At 45.8% G+C, this 12,236-nt stretch overlaps 1 long non-coding RNA gene across 1 annotated transcript in view; it reads right to left on the bottom strand.

Moving 5' to 3' along the window:
- Positions 1 to 6,917, bottom strand: part of LOC116987200 — an 11,255-nt gene extending 4,338 nt beyond the window's left edge. The window contains exons 1-2 of the long non-coding RNA XR_004415664.1: positions 6,907 to 6,917; positions 5,466 to 5,468 (exon numbers count right to left, since the gene is read on the bottom strand). This is a non-coding gene — a long non-coding RNA (uncharacterized LOC116987200). The remainder of the gene's footprint in view (positions 1 to 5,465; positions 5,469 to 6,906) is intronic.
- Positions 6,918 to 12,236: the final 5,319 nt, after the last annotated feature.

Raw genomic sequence — 12,236 nt, 5'->3', positions numbered from 1 at the left:
GGAGAAAACGCACGAGTCACAGGGAGAAGGTAGATTAGATTAGATATAATTTATTGCCACACAGCCAGGCTGGTGGAAATTTGGGTTGTCTGCAGCGATACATAATAAAGAACACACAACCACAATAAACTGTAACACAAACATCCACTACAGCATTCATCACTGTGGTTGGAAGGCACAAAATTTGGCCAGTCCTCCTCCATTTCCCCCCGTGGTCAGGACCAGAGTCCAGAGTCAGTCCAGGATCGGCTTCTTCCTCACCGGAGACCGCGGCTTTAAGTTGTTGTAGGCCGCAGGCCGGCGGTCAAGATTTAAAGTCCCCGCCGCAGCCAGAAGCACCGTAGACTGCAGGGCCGCGGTCGAAGCTCCCCTCCAGGGGTGATGGTAAGTCCATGGCCGGACCCGCGGTAGAAGTCGGCCGCGGGGCCGGCAGTGATGCTTCTTCTTCCCCCGGGTCACCCACGTGAGACGCCGCACTCAGCTGGAGCTCTGCAGACCGCGACTTCAGGACGCGACTTCAGGCTGCCCCGGCCAGCGAAACGTAGCGCTCCCCTCCAGCGAGGGCTCACCCGCTCCACGCTGAGAGTCCACGCTGCGCCCGCCGCTGAAGCCCCGGCGCGTTTCCGGGAAAGGCCGCGTCGATCCTTGATGTTAGGCCACGGGGGAGGCGACCTGGAAAAACTCGCCTCTCCATGGAGGAGGCGACCGAAGCGGTTTTCCCCCTTACCCCCCCACACCCCACCCCACATAAACACACAAAGAAACATTAAATACAGACTTTAAACATACTAAAAAAATAAAAAAAAGGTTGAAAAACTGACGAGCTGCATGACATGGCTGCTGCCAGAGCAGCGCCCCCTAATTAACAAACTAATTAACAGCGCCCCCTAACAAACTCGGTACGGACAGCACCCGTAGTCAGGGTGGAACCCCCCCGCTGGTGCCCCCCCAGCAACTCTACCGCTGCGCCACCGTGCCATTCATTTTTATTTCCAACAAACGCGTGTTTATTGCTGATTCATGGCTGCATCAATGATTGGCAAACTCATTCAAAAAAGCCTTGAGGTTTACGCCAATATTCCTTTGCAAATTCTGCTCTTGGCAGCAGAACAATAAAGCTACACAACTTCCCTGTCTATGAGTGATGCTGCTGTCCCAATGTTCTTTACCGTCCCAGGAGAAGGGGTCTGCCAAACTTGTGGACTAGATAATATATTTAAATGATTGCTATGTGCGGCTTGTGTTTGGCCCATTTACAGGGAATTTTGATGACACAAAACCTTTCGAATACTTTATAGCCATATTGCTGAAGTTTTGTTTGGCATTTTTGAAGCTTTGAGAAGGATTGGAGCTTCCACATCGACACTTGGGCAAGTTTGCACAGCTTTGAAGAATTTCAATAATGGATGGGTAATAAATAAGAAGTTAGGCACAAAATGCTGGAGTAACTCAGCGGGACAGGCAGCATCTCGGGAGAGAAGGCATGGGTGACGTTTCAGGTCGAGACCCTTCTTCAGACTAAATTGTCCTGATATCCACATCCCGTGAATAAAATACCCAGGCCTAAATAACACCCAAACTGTGATAAATAAATTAGTTAGAAGCATGTCAGGGCACAAAACCCAACAGTGAACAGAGAGAGAGTTTTTGCTGAGGATTTAATACATTGGAGTGAAACGAATGTTACTATTTCCAGAATGCTTTGAGGCAGCTATTAGAAGTTGCTCATGTCTCCAATGCAAACAGATTTAAATGAACACAAACCAAGCACGTTAAATAAATCAAAAAAAGTTGAATGTCTGTTTAATAGAAATTGATCTTGAAAATTACAAGAGAATGCTGTTAATTAGTTGAGAGATAGATCAGTCATGCGGATTAAATGTAAACAGCATTCTTGCAGAGGTCTGACGGGATTTCCTTTGCTGTCATTCGCATTAGTGGAGTAATTGTCAGAAACGTATCTATTCTCAGCTGGTTTTTTTTATTTAACTTTTTTAATTTAACAGTACAGCATAAGAACAGGCCCTTCGACCCACAATGTCTGTACTGAACATGATGCCAGGACCAGCCTGCATATGATCTATAATCCTCCAATCCCTGCATTTACGTGTGCCTATCCAAAAGCCTCTTAAATGCCACTATCATATCTGCCACCACCACCACCCCAGCAGCGCGTTTCCAGGCACCACCACCCTCTGTGTAATAAATTTGCCCCACACACATTCTTTCAACTTTGCCTCCCTCACCTTCAAAACCACTACAGCAGATGGCCCAGAGGACTGATCTATTGAACAAAGCAGTTAAATGAACGATTGATTGATTGATCGAATTGATCAATAGATCGAATGAAAGATGCAGCATTGAAACAGGCTCTTCAGCCCTTGAGTCACGACGACCATTGATCACCCATTCAAAGAGGAGGAGAGAGAGAGAGAGAACAGGAGCTGATCTGATTTCTGAGGCCTTCACACCAACGTCAGCACCTGTCTAGAATGGCATTGACAACTCCCACACCAGCAGTCAGTTAGCCTGGAAATGTTCTTTCCTCCTGGGTAGCAGAGTTCAATGTGTATGCTGCTCTCGATGTAACTCAGTCAAAATATTGAGGGGACTCTGTGAGACGATTACTTTGGACAAAGATGATTGTCGGGGAATTCTTAAATTAGCCAAATGGTGCCAAAAAGTGGTGCCTCTTGCACGCGGGATCAAGAGACTATTTCTGTACACTTTGCTAATTGGGGATTTGCTTTGGCATGCCAACACAGAAACATAGAGTAGGAATTAACAGGTCCTTTTCAAAATGGCAGGCAGTAACTAGTGGCGTGCCACAAGGCTCGGTGCTGGGAACCCGAGTTATTTACAATACTCTACATATTAACGATTTAGACGATGGAATTAAATGTGACATCTTCAAATTTGCGGATGACACAAAGCGGGTGGCAGCGTGGGCTGCGATGAGGATGCTATGAAGCTGCAGGGTGACTTGGATCGGTTGGGTGAGTGGGCGGATGCATGGCAGATGCAGTATAATGTGAGGTTATCCACTTTGGTGGCAAGAACAGGAAGGCAGATTATTATCTGAATGGTGTCATAGATAGAAACATAGAAAGTAGGTGCGAGAGTAGACCACCAGGTCCGTCGAGCCCGCACCGCCATTCGCTCATGGCTGAACATTAAACAGACACACTTACCCACAAACAGTAGACACAAGACACAGAACACAAGACACTACCCTCCCCTTTATACCGCTATCACCCCTCTCCACCCCAAGAACCGCGTGATCTCCTGGGGGGAGGCAAAAAACCGGATAAAAACCCAGGTCCAATTCGGGGAAAAAAAATCCGGGAAATTCCTCTCCGACCCCAATCCAGGCGATCGACACTTGTCCAGGAGATCACTCAGGTCTTACTATACTAACCATACCTAGGTCCATATCCCTGCCCTCTCCCCGTAGCCCCTTATCCCCTTGGCAGCTAAAAAACCATCTATTTTAGACTTAAATATATTTAACGTTTCTGCTTCCACTGCTCCCTGGGGCAGTGAATTCCATAAATTAACCACCCTCTGGGTGAAGAAGTTCTTCCTCATCTCAGTTTTAAAAGAGCCCCCCCTTATTCTGCGACTATGTCCCCTAGTTCTAGTTTCCCCGATCATTGGGAACATCCTCGGTGCATCCACCCGATCAAGGCCCCTCACGATCTTATATGTTTCAATGAGATCGCCTCTCATTCTTCTAAACTCCAAAGAGTAGAGTTCCAGCCTACTTAACCTTTCCTCATATGTCAATCCCCTCATTGCAGGAATTAATCTTGTAAACCTTCGCTGCACTGCCTCCAGGGCTAGTACATCCTTTCTTAAGTATGGACCCCAGAACTGTACACAGTATTCCAAATGTGGTCTCACTAATACTGTGTACAGCTGCAGCAAGACCTCCGTGTTTTTATACTCAATCCCCCTAGCAATAAAGGCCAAAACTCCATTGGCCTTCCTGATTGCTTGCTGCACCTGCATACTAACTTTAGTGATTCATGTACTAATACCCCTAGATCCCTTTGCGTTGCATTACAACGCAGCTCCTCCTCATTTAGAAAATAACTTGCCCTATCATTTTTTTTCCCAAAGTGAATGACTTCACATTTATTAGTATTAAATTTCATCTGCCAAGTTGTTGCCCACTCACCTAGCTTATCTATATCCTTTTGCAGACTCTTCCTATCCTCCTCATCCCCTACTTTTCCTCCCATTTTTGTATCGTCCGCAAATTTTGATATATTACACTTGGTTCCCTCCTCCAAATCATTTATATAAATTGTGAACAACTGGGGTCCCAGCACCGACCCTTGCGGAACCCCGCTAGTTACCGGTTGCCATCCCGAGTATGAACCATTTATCCCCACTCTCTGCTTCCTATTTGTTAGCCAATCCTCTACCCATGCTAATATATTACCCCCAATCCCATAATTTTTTATTTTTAGCAATAGTCTCTTATGTGGCACCTTGTCAAAAGCCTTTTGGAAGTCCAAGTATACCACATCCACCGGTTTCCCCTTTATCCACCCGGGTTGTTACTTCCTCAAAGAATTCGAGCAGATTCGTTAAACAGGACTTCCCCTTCACAAAACCATGCTGGTTCTGTCCGATGAAGTCATGTTTATCCAAGTGCCCCTTTAGTGTTTCTTTAATAATTGTCTCTAACATTTTACCCACCACCGATGTTAGACTAACCGGTCTATAGTTACCCGCCTTCTGTTACTTTCCTTTTTTAAATATAGGTGTTACATTGGCCATTTTCCAATCCACTGGGACCGTTCCTGCCTCCAGGGAGTTTTGAAAAATTATCACCAATGCATCCACAATCCCCACCGCTATCTCCCTCAAGACCCTTGGATGTAATCCATCAGGCCCAGGGGATTTATCCTCCTTCAGTCTCATTAATTTCCCTAATACCACCTCCTTGGTGATCTTAATAGTATTTAGCTCCTCCATTCCTACCGCCCCCTGTTTATCCAGCGTTGGAATATTTTTTGTGTCTTCTATGGTGAAGGCTGATACAAAATACTCGTTTAATGCCTTTGCCATTTCCATGTTCCCCACCAACAACTCTCCAGTCTCACCCTCCAATGGACCAACGTTCACCTTAGCCTCCCTTTTTCTTTTTATATAGCTATAAAAACTCTTACTATTAGTTTTTATGTTGTTCGCTAATTCCTTTCATAGTCTATTTTCCCCGTCTTAATTAATCTCTTAGTTATTTTTTGCTGACCTTTAAATGCTTCCCAATCCTCTGCCCTCCCACTATCTCTGGCTACCTTATATGCCCTTGCCTTCAGCCGAATACTATCCTTTATAGTTTTACTGAGCCATGGCTGACTGTTCTTACCCTTACCCCTTTTTTTCTTCATAGGAATAAATTTTTCTTGAAGGTTACACAGTAGATCCTTAAACGTACACCACTGCTCATGTACCGTCTTATTCTTGAGTCTGCTATCCCAGTCAACTTTGATCAGCTCAGTCCTCATACCTTCATAATCCCCCTTATTTAGACTAAGCACCCTAGCCTGAGTTTCAACCTGCTCCCCTTCTATTTGAATATGGAATTCGACCATATTGTGGTCACTTGTTCCCCAACGAGTCCCTAACTATGACATTTTTAATTAATCCTGCTTCATTACACAGGACCAGATCCAAGATTGCCTCCCCCCTTGTCGGTTCTGCGACATACTGTTCTAGGAACCCGTCTCTAATACATTCTATAAACTCTTCCTCTAGTCTACCCTGCCCAGTTTGGTTTGCCCAATTAATATGAAAATTGAAGTCCCCCATGATTACAGCAGTTCCCTTTTTACATGCGTCAACTATTTGCAGATTTATGTTCTGACTAACAGCGTCACAGCTATTTGGAGGTCTATAAATTACACCCACTAGTGTTTTTTTTCCCCTTGTTATTCTCTATCTGTACCCAAGCTGTTTCACTATCCTGATCCTTCAACGCAATATCCTTCCTCTCTATTGCCGTTATTCCCTCCCTTATTAAAAGGGCCACCCCTCCTCCCTTTCTTTCCTGTCTATCTTTTCTAATTGTCGAGTACCCCTCTATATTTAACTCCCAGTCCTGATCCCCTTGCAGCCATGTCTCCGTAATGGCCACGATATCATAACCATATATACTTAATTGCACCGTTAATTCATTTATCTTATTTCGAATACTCCGTGCATTTAGATAAAGCACTTTCAGATGATTTTTACTACCCTTCCTTTCCGTTTTTGCCCCTTTTACATCTAGAGCTTTATCTTCACACATTCTGGATCCTCCTGTCACATTTTGATTTTCCGCTTCCCCACTGATACCCTGCTCTATTTCCTCTACCCCTGCCGTTATTACCCCCCTTGATACCTCCCCCCCGCTACTTATTTAAAGACCTCTCTACTGCCCTAGTTATATGATTTGCCAGGACCCCAGTCCCAGCACCGTTCAGGTGAAGTCCGTCCTTACAGAACAGATCCCCCCTGTCCCATACTGGTGCCAGTGGCCCAAGAAACCAAACCCATTTTTCCCACACCAGTCTTTGAGCCACGCATTCAACTTTTAATTTTACGTACCCTCGCCGATTTGGCCCGTGGCTCAGGTAGCAATCCGGAGATCAGTACCCTCGAGGTTCTGCTTTTTAATTTATTCCCTAACTGCTCAAACTCCTTCAGCAGATCCTCCTTCCTCGTCCTTCCTATGTCATTGGTCCCCACATGGACCACGACCACTGGATCCTCCCCCTCCTTCTGCAAATTTCTCTCCAGCACCGCAGAGATATCCTTAACCCTAGCACCGGGTAGGCAACACAGCCTTCGGGACATGTTCTGCTGGCCGCAGAGAACCTTATCTACCCCCCGAATAATACTATCCCCTATCACAACGGCATTTCTTCTAACTCCCCCCTCTTGAATGGCCCCCTGCTCCACGGTGCTGCAGCCAGGTTGCTCATCCCTCCCACAGCCCCTGATCACGTCCTCACATTGAGTAAGAGCCTCGGTCATGCTCGTCAGGGACAAGGGCTGTGGCTCCTGCCGCATCTCCTCCTGGTTCCCCCTACCTGCCTCGCTTATGGCCACACCTTCCTTTCCTTGCTCACTAACTACTGAATTAATTAAACTGGTCGGTGTGACCATCCCCTGGCACCAAACATCCAGGTAATACTCCCCCTCCCTGATGTTCCGCAGCGTATGAAGTTGGGTCTCCAGCTCATCAATGCGGAGCTCGAGTTCCGCTAGCCTCAAACACTTACTGCAGCTGTAGGAATCATCTACATCAATGGTGTCGACAAATTCCCACATCTCACAGTATTGGCACATCTCCTGGCCGCCCATCTTATATAAGTAATTAACTGGTTCTATTTAAGAATCCCCTACCCGGATTACTGTATTGATACACCCCTTATTTATATAATCCTACCTCCTATAAATGGGAAAGTACTCACCCCAGCCGTAAATTACCTACTGGTTTGGCTGTCTAGTAGTAATTCCGTGGTAATTCCGTCCACTCTTCCTGTCTGGTCCACTGCTCCCTTGCAGTGCGTGGCAACCTGTGACCTGTGGCACCGCGGTCGTGACGTCCCTTCCGGCGGTCGTTTCTGTGCCGTATGACCTCCGTTCCGTCAGCTCCACACGCAGTCCTCAGCTCACATTTACACCAAGTGTCAGATTAGGAAAAGGGGAGGTGCAACAAGATGTGGGTGTTCTTGCACATCAGTCACTGAAAGTAAGCATGCAGGCAGTGAAGAAAGCTAATGGCATGTTGGCATTGATTGCAAGAGGTTTTTAGTTTAGAAGCAAGGAGGTCCTACTGCAGTCATACAGGGCCCTGGTGAGACCGCACCTGGAGTATTGTGTGCAATTTTGGTCTCCTAATTTGAGGAAGGACATTATTGCTATTGAGGGAGTGCAGCGTGGGTTCACCAGGTTAATTCCCGGGATGGTGGGACTGTCATATGATGAAAGAATGGGTCGACTGGGCTTGTATTCACTGGAATTAAGAAGGATGAGAGGAAATCTCTCGAAACATATAACATTCTTAAGGGATTGGACAGGCTAGATGCAGGATAAATGTTCCCGATGTTGGGGGACTCCAGAACCAGGGGTCACAGTTTAAGAATAAGGAGTAGGCCATTTAGGACTGTGATGAGGAAGAACTTTTTCACCCAGAGTGTTGTGAATCTGTGGAATTCTCTGCCACAGAAGGAAGTGGAGGCCAATTCACTGGATGTATTCAAGAGAGAGTTGGATAAAACTCTTGGGGCTAACGGAATCAAGGGATATGGGGAGAAAGCAGGAACGGGATACTGATTCTGGATGATCAGCTATGATCATATAGAATGGCCTACACCTGCACCTTTTTCCATGTTTCTATGTTTCTATTCCCCTACCTATTAGGAACAATTTACAGAGACCAGTTTAATCTACAAACCTGCATGTTCTCAGGGTGAAGCACCTGGAGGAAACCCACGCAGTCACAGGGAGAACGTGCAAACTCCACGTAGACAGCACCTGAGGTCAGGATCGAACCTGGGTCGCCAGAGCTGGGAGGCAACAGCTTTACCCGCTGCAACATTGTGCTGCCTGTCCTAGGAGGTTTCATTCAGAAATTCATTGTGGCATCAATTACAACCACCAATGCAGATACGAGCAGCTACACAAAGCGCATTTTCTTCCGTGAAATTAATAAGCTTTCTGTGCGATAATTATGTTTATTTTGTAATGGGACTTTATTTAGCAATTAATAGAAAGTGCAAATGAAGTCTGGTGATTTGGGACATCACGGTGCCAATGTGAAAATCCAACACAGATCAAAGCCACTAAGCTTTCTGTGTCACAGCTCACTAAATGTCAGAATATCACGTTCTACTTAATATTTCATCCAGGTTGAATTTTTTATACAATAACTATGTTATTCTGACGGGAAGCTACTTTTGAGGCATGTAAGAGCTAACATTGATCAGAGGAGGTGTGTGAGTGGGTGTCTCAGTCACAGTTCAGCCGCACAATATTTCCAAGTTCTATTAAAAGCAATGGGCACTGACCGCACTCCACGTGATTCTGTGATTCACTCTGCATGTGCATTCAGTGCCCCGACCAATGTAGGCCAGGATACCGCACGGCAGGACAATGACGAGCGGCGCGATGGGCGAAGAGTGAGGCCGGCGGGAGAGGAGAGGGAAACGGGTCTGGCCTACCGTGCCCTCGAGGCACAAAAGTGGATGGGCGAGGAGAGGGTCGTCGGTACGTTGTTCGACCCCCACGTCCATGGCATGACGATGGCTGGAGGCCCCGCAGCAGTCAGTGGCTCGCTTGGAACGGGCGCTGCCCATAACAACTCGCGTGGACTGGACTTGGAAAACGGCTCCAAAACATGACATCTCTTGAGTGCGGGATCAGTAGACTATGTCTGTACACTTCGCTAATCGGGGATGTGCTTAGGAATGGCAATACTCCTGTGGACTGTTTGTAAGAAAACAATTTCTCCCTGCGTTTGCACTATGCTACTATGACAATAAATGCACCATTAAATCATTGAATCCTCTTTACCAACCTATTTAATTGTATTGACCTCCTTCAAAGAGTTATGGACTTGGACCCCACGATCCCACTGTGCATCAATATTGTTAAGGGTCATCAACTGTACACTTTCCCCTTATATTTGATCTTCTAAAGTGCAGTGCCTTGCACTTGCTCAGATTAAACTCCATCTGCCACTTCTCCACCCATATCTGTCGCTGATCTATATCATGCTGTATACCTTTGAGAACCTTCCTCATAGCTCATGCTCGTAGCATTCTTGGTGTCAGCGACAAACTTACTAACCAAATGGATATATCCAAGCCATTTATATTTATCACGAACAGCAGAGGTCCCAGCACAGATCCCTGTGTAACTCGTTTAAGAAGGAACTGCAGATGCTGGAAAATCGAAGGTACACAAAAATGCTGGAGAAACTCAGCGGGTGCAGCAGCATCTATGGAGCGAAGGAAATAGGCAACATTTCGTGCCGAAACATTGCCTATTTCCTTCGCTCCATAGATGATGCTGCACCCGCTGAGTTTCTCCAGCATTTTTATGTACCTTCCCTGTGTAACTCCACTGGTCTTAGACCTCCTGCCTGAATATTGTCCTTTCACCACAACCCTCTGTCTTCTACCAACACAGACAGTCCTGAATACATACGACCAAGTCACTGTTAATCCCGTGCATCTTAATCTTATGGATCAGCCTGCCATGGGGGACTTTATCAAATGCTTTAGTAAAATCCACGGAGACAAAATCCACTCCTCTACCCTCATCGATCACCTTCGTCACCACCTCAAAAAACTTGATCGCATCTCAAGCTTGTTCGGGTTTGTAGGTTAATCGCCCTCTGTAAAATCGCCCCTAGTGGGTAGGGGTTGGATGAGAAAGTGGGATAACAGAACTTGCATGAATAAGTGATCGATGGTCAGCTTGGACTCGGTGGGCCAAAGAGCCTGTTTCCGTGCTGTATTTCTAAACTGTAAAATCTACCCCATACGTGACCTTAGCAATGTCTTGTTCAGCTGCAACATGAGCTCCCAACTAAATGTAATATAGACACAAAATACTGGAGTAGCTCAGGCAGCATCTCTGGAGAGAAGGAATGGGTGGCGTTTCAAGTCGAGGCCCTTCTTCAGACTGAGAGTCAAGGGAAAGGTAAGATCATGACCAATGAAGGCAAGAATACCAAATTCTTTCTTCACTGCTTTTTGTTTTTAAAGCTGTAAACATTCAGAGATACATACAATATTGTACTGGTCTTTATCTCGTGTTGCAATGTCTTTGTTTTGTCTTTGAAATGTCCCCTGTTTAACTGTGTCAAATCCAATTATCTTCATAAGTTGTTAAACATATCTTCTGAGCTTCATAAGTTCTTTCTCATATATAGATAAAGACAAGAGCACTACAATTACATGACCCCTAAAAGAAATGTTCCTTCAAAAGATGCCAACCATTTCAGAAGTAATTAATTATTCCAAGGACCATTATCCCAATTCCTTTCTCAAGGCTGTCTTGGTTATCACATTTCACTGAATGCAAAGCTTCTTAGAAAATGAGAAAATGCACCATCACATATCTTGCAGTTTCAGCAAAAAGAATTAAGCACCAAATGTCAGAAGGTGTTTAATTATGCAGATAGAGCAATCACTAACGCTCGGCTCTCACTAGAACCTACAATTAGATATTCATTTAAATTAAGCCTTTATTACTCCTTGGTATTATCTGAGAGAGTCTGAGGTTAATTGGCTTTGGTAAAAATTATAAATTGTCCCTAGCGTGTAGGATAGTGTTAGTGTACGGGGATCGCTGGTCAGCGTGGACTCGGTGGGCCGAAGAGCTTGTTTCCGTGCAGTATCTCTAAACTAAACCAAACCAAATCCCTCCAAATATCCCTCCAAACCTCTCCTCTCCGTGTACCCATCCAAGTGTCTTAATTGTAGCCACCTCTACCACTTTCTCTGGCAGCTCGACCTGCTGTGGAAGGATGTTATTAAACTGGAAAGGGTGCAAAAAATATTTATGAGAATGTTGTGCACATCCGGTGGCCTGTACATCGGCAAGACCAAGGTCCATTATCGGATGCTGTTTCACCAAACACCGCCGAGGCCTGCTGGATCTCCCTGTTGCCAACCATTTGAATTCCCCGTCCCAGTCCCACACTGACCTTTCTGTCCTGGGCCTCCTCCATTGCCAGAGTGAGGTCCCACACAAACCTGAGGAACAGCACCTCATATTCCACTTGGGTAGCTTACAGCCCAACGGTATGAACATTGAATTCTCCAAGTTTAGGTAACTACTAAACCCTCCATTTTTTCCTTAAAAAGGAAGAACACCTACACCTCCTTCTCCTATCTCCCTTGAGATAGTTGAGGCAGTAATATAACAACATTTAACAGACATTTGGACAGGTACATGGATAGGAAGGGTTTAGAGGGATTTAAGGGTTTAAACCATTACTTGTTTAAGGCAAGGGCAGAAAATAGGTGCTTAAATTGTGTGTGATCACGTGAAGTTTGCATTACCCTGTGGGTGCATGAAAGTAGAATAAGTTAATAATGAAATTGGCAATATCCTCATCCTTGCTGCTGCAGCGCCCCCCGGCGGCAGGCGAAGGGAAACTCAACTCACCTGGGCGGCTGCTGCGCCCCCTGCAGGCGAGGAGGAGCAATAGCACGCTGACTCCG

This window comes from Amblyraja radiata, chromosome 25 (assembly GCF_010909765.2).
Source record: "Amblyraja radiata isolate CabotCenter1 chromosome 25, sAmbRad1.1.pri, whole genome shotgun sequence".
Taxonomy (NCBI): Eukaryota; Metazoa; Chordata; class Chondrichthyes; order Rajiformes; family Rajidae; genus Amblyraja; species Amblyraja radiata.
This window is presented reverse-complemented; position numbering and strand designations above follow the sequence as displayed.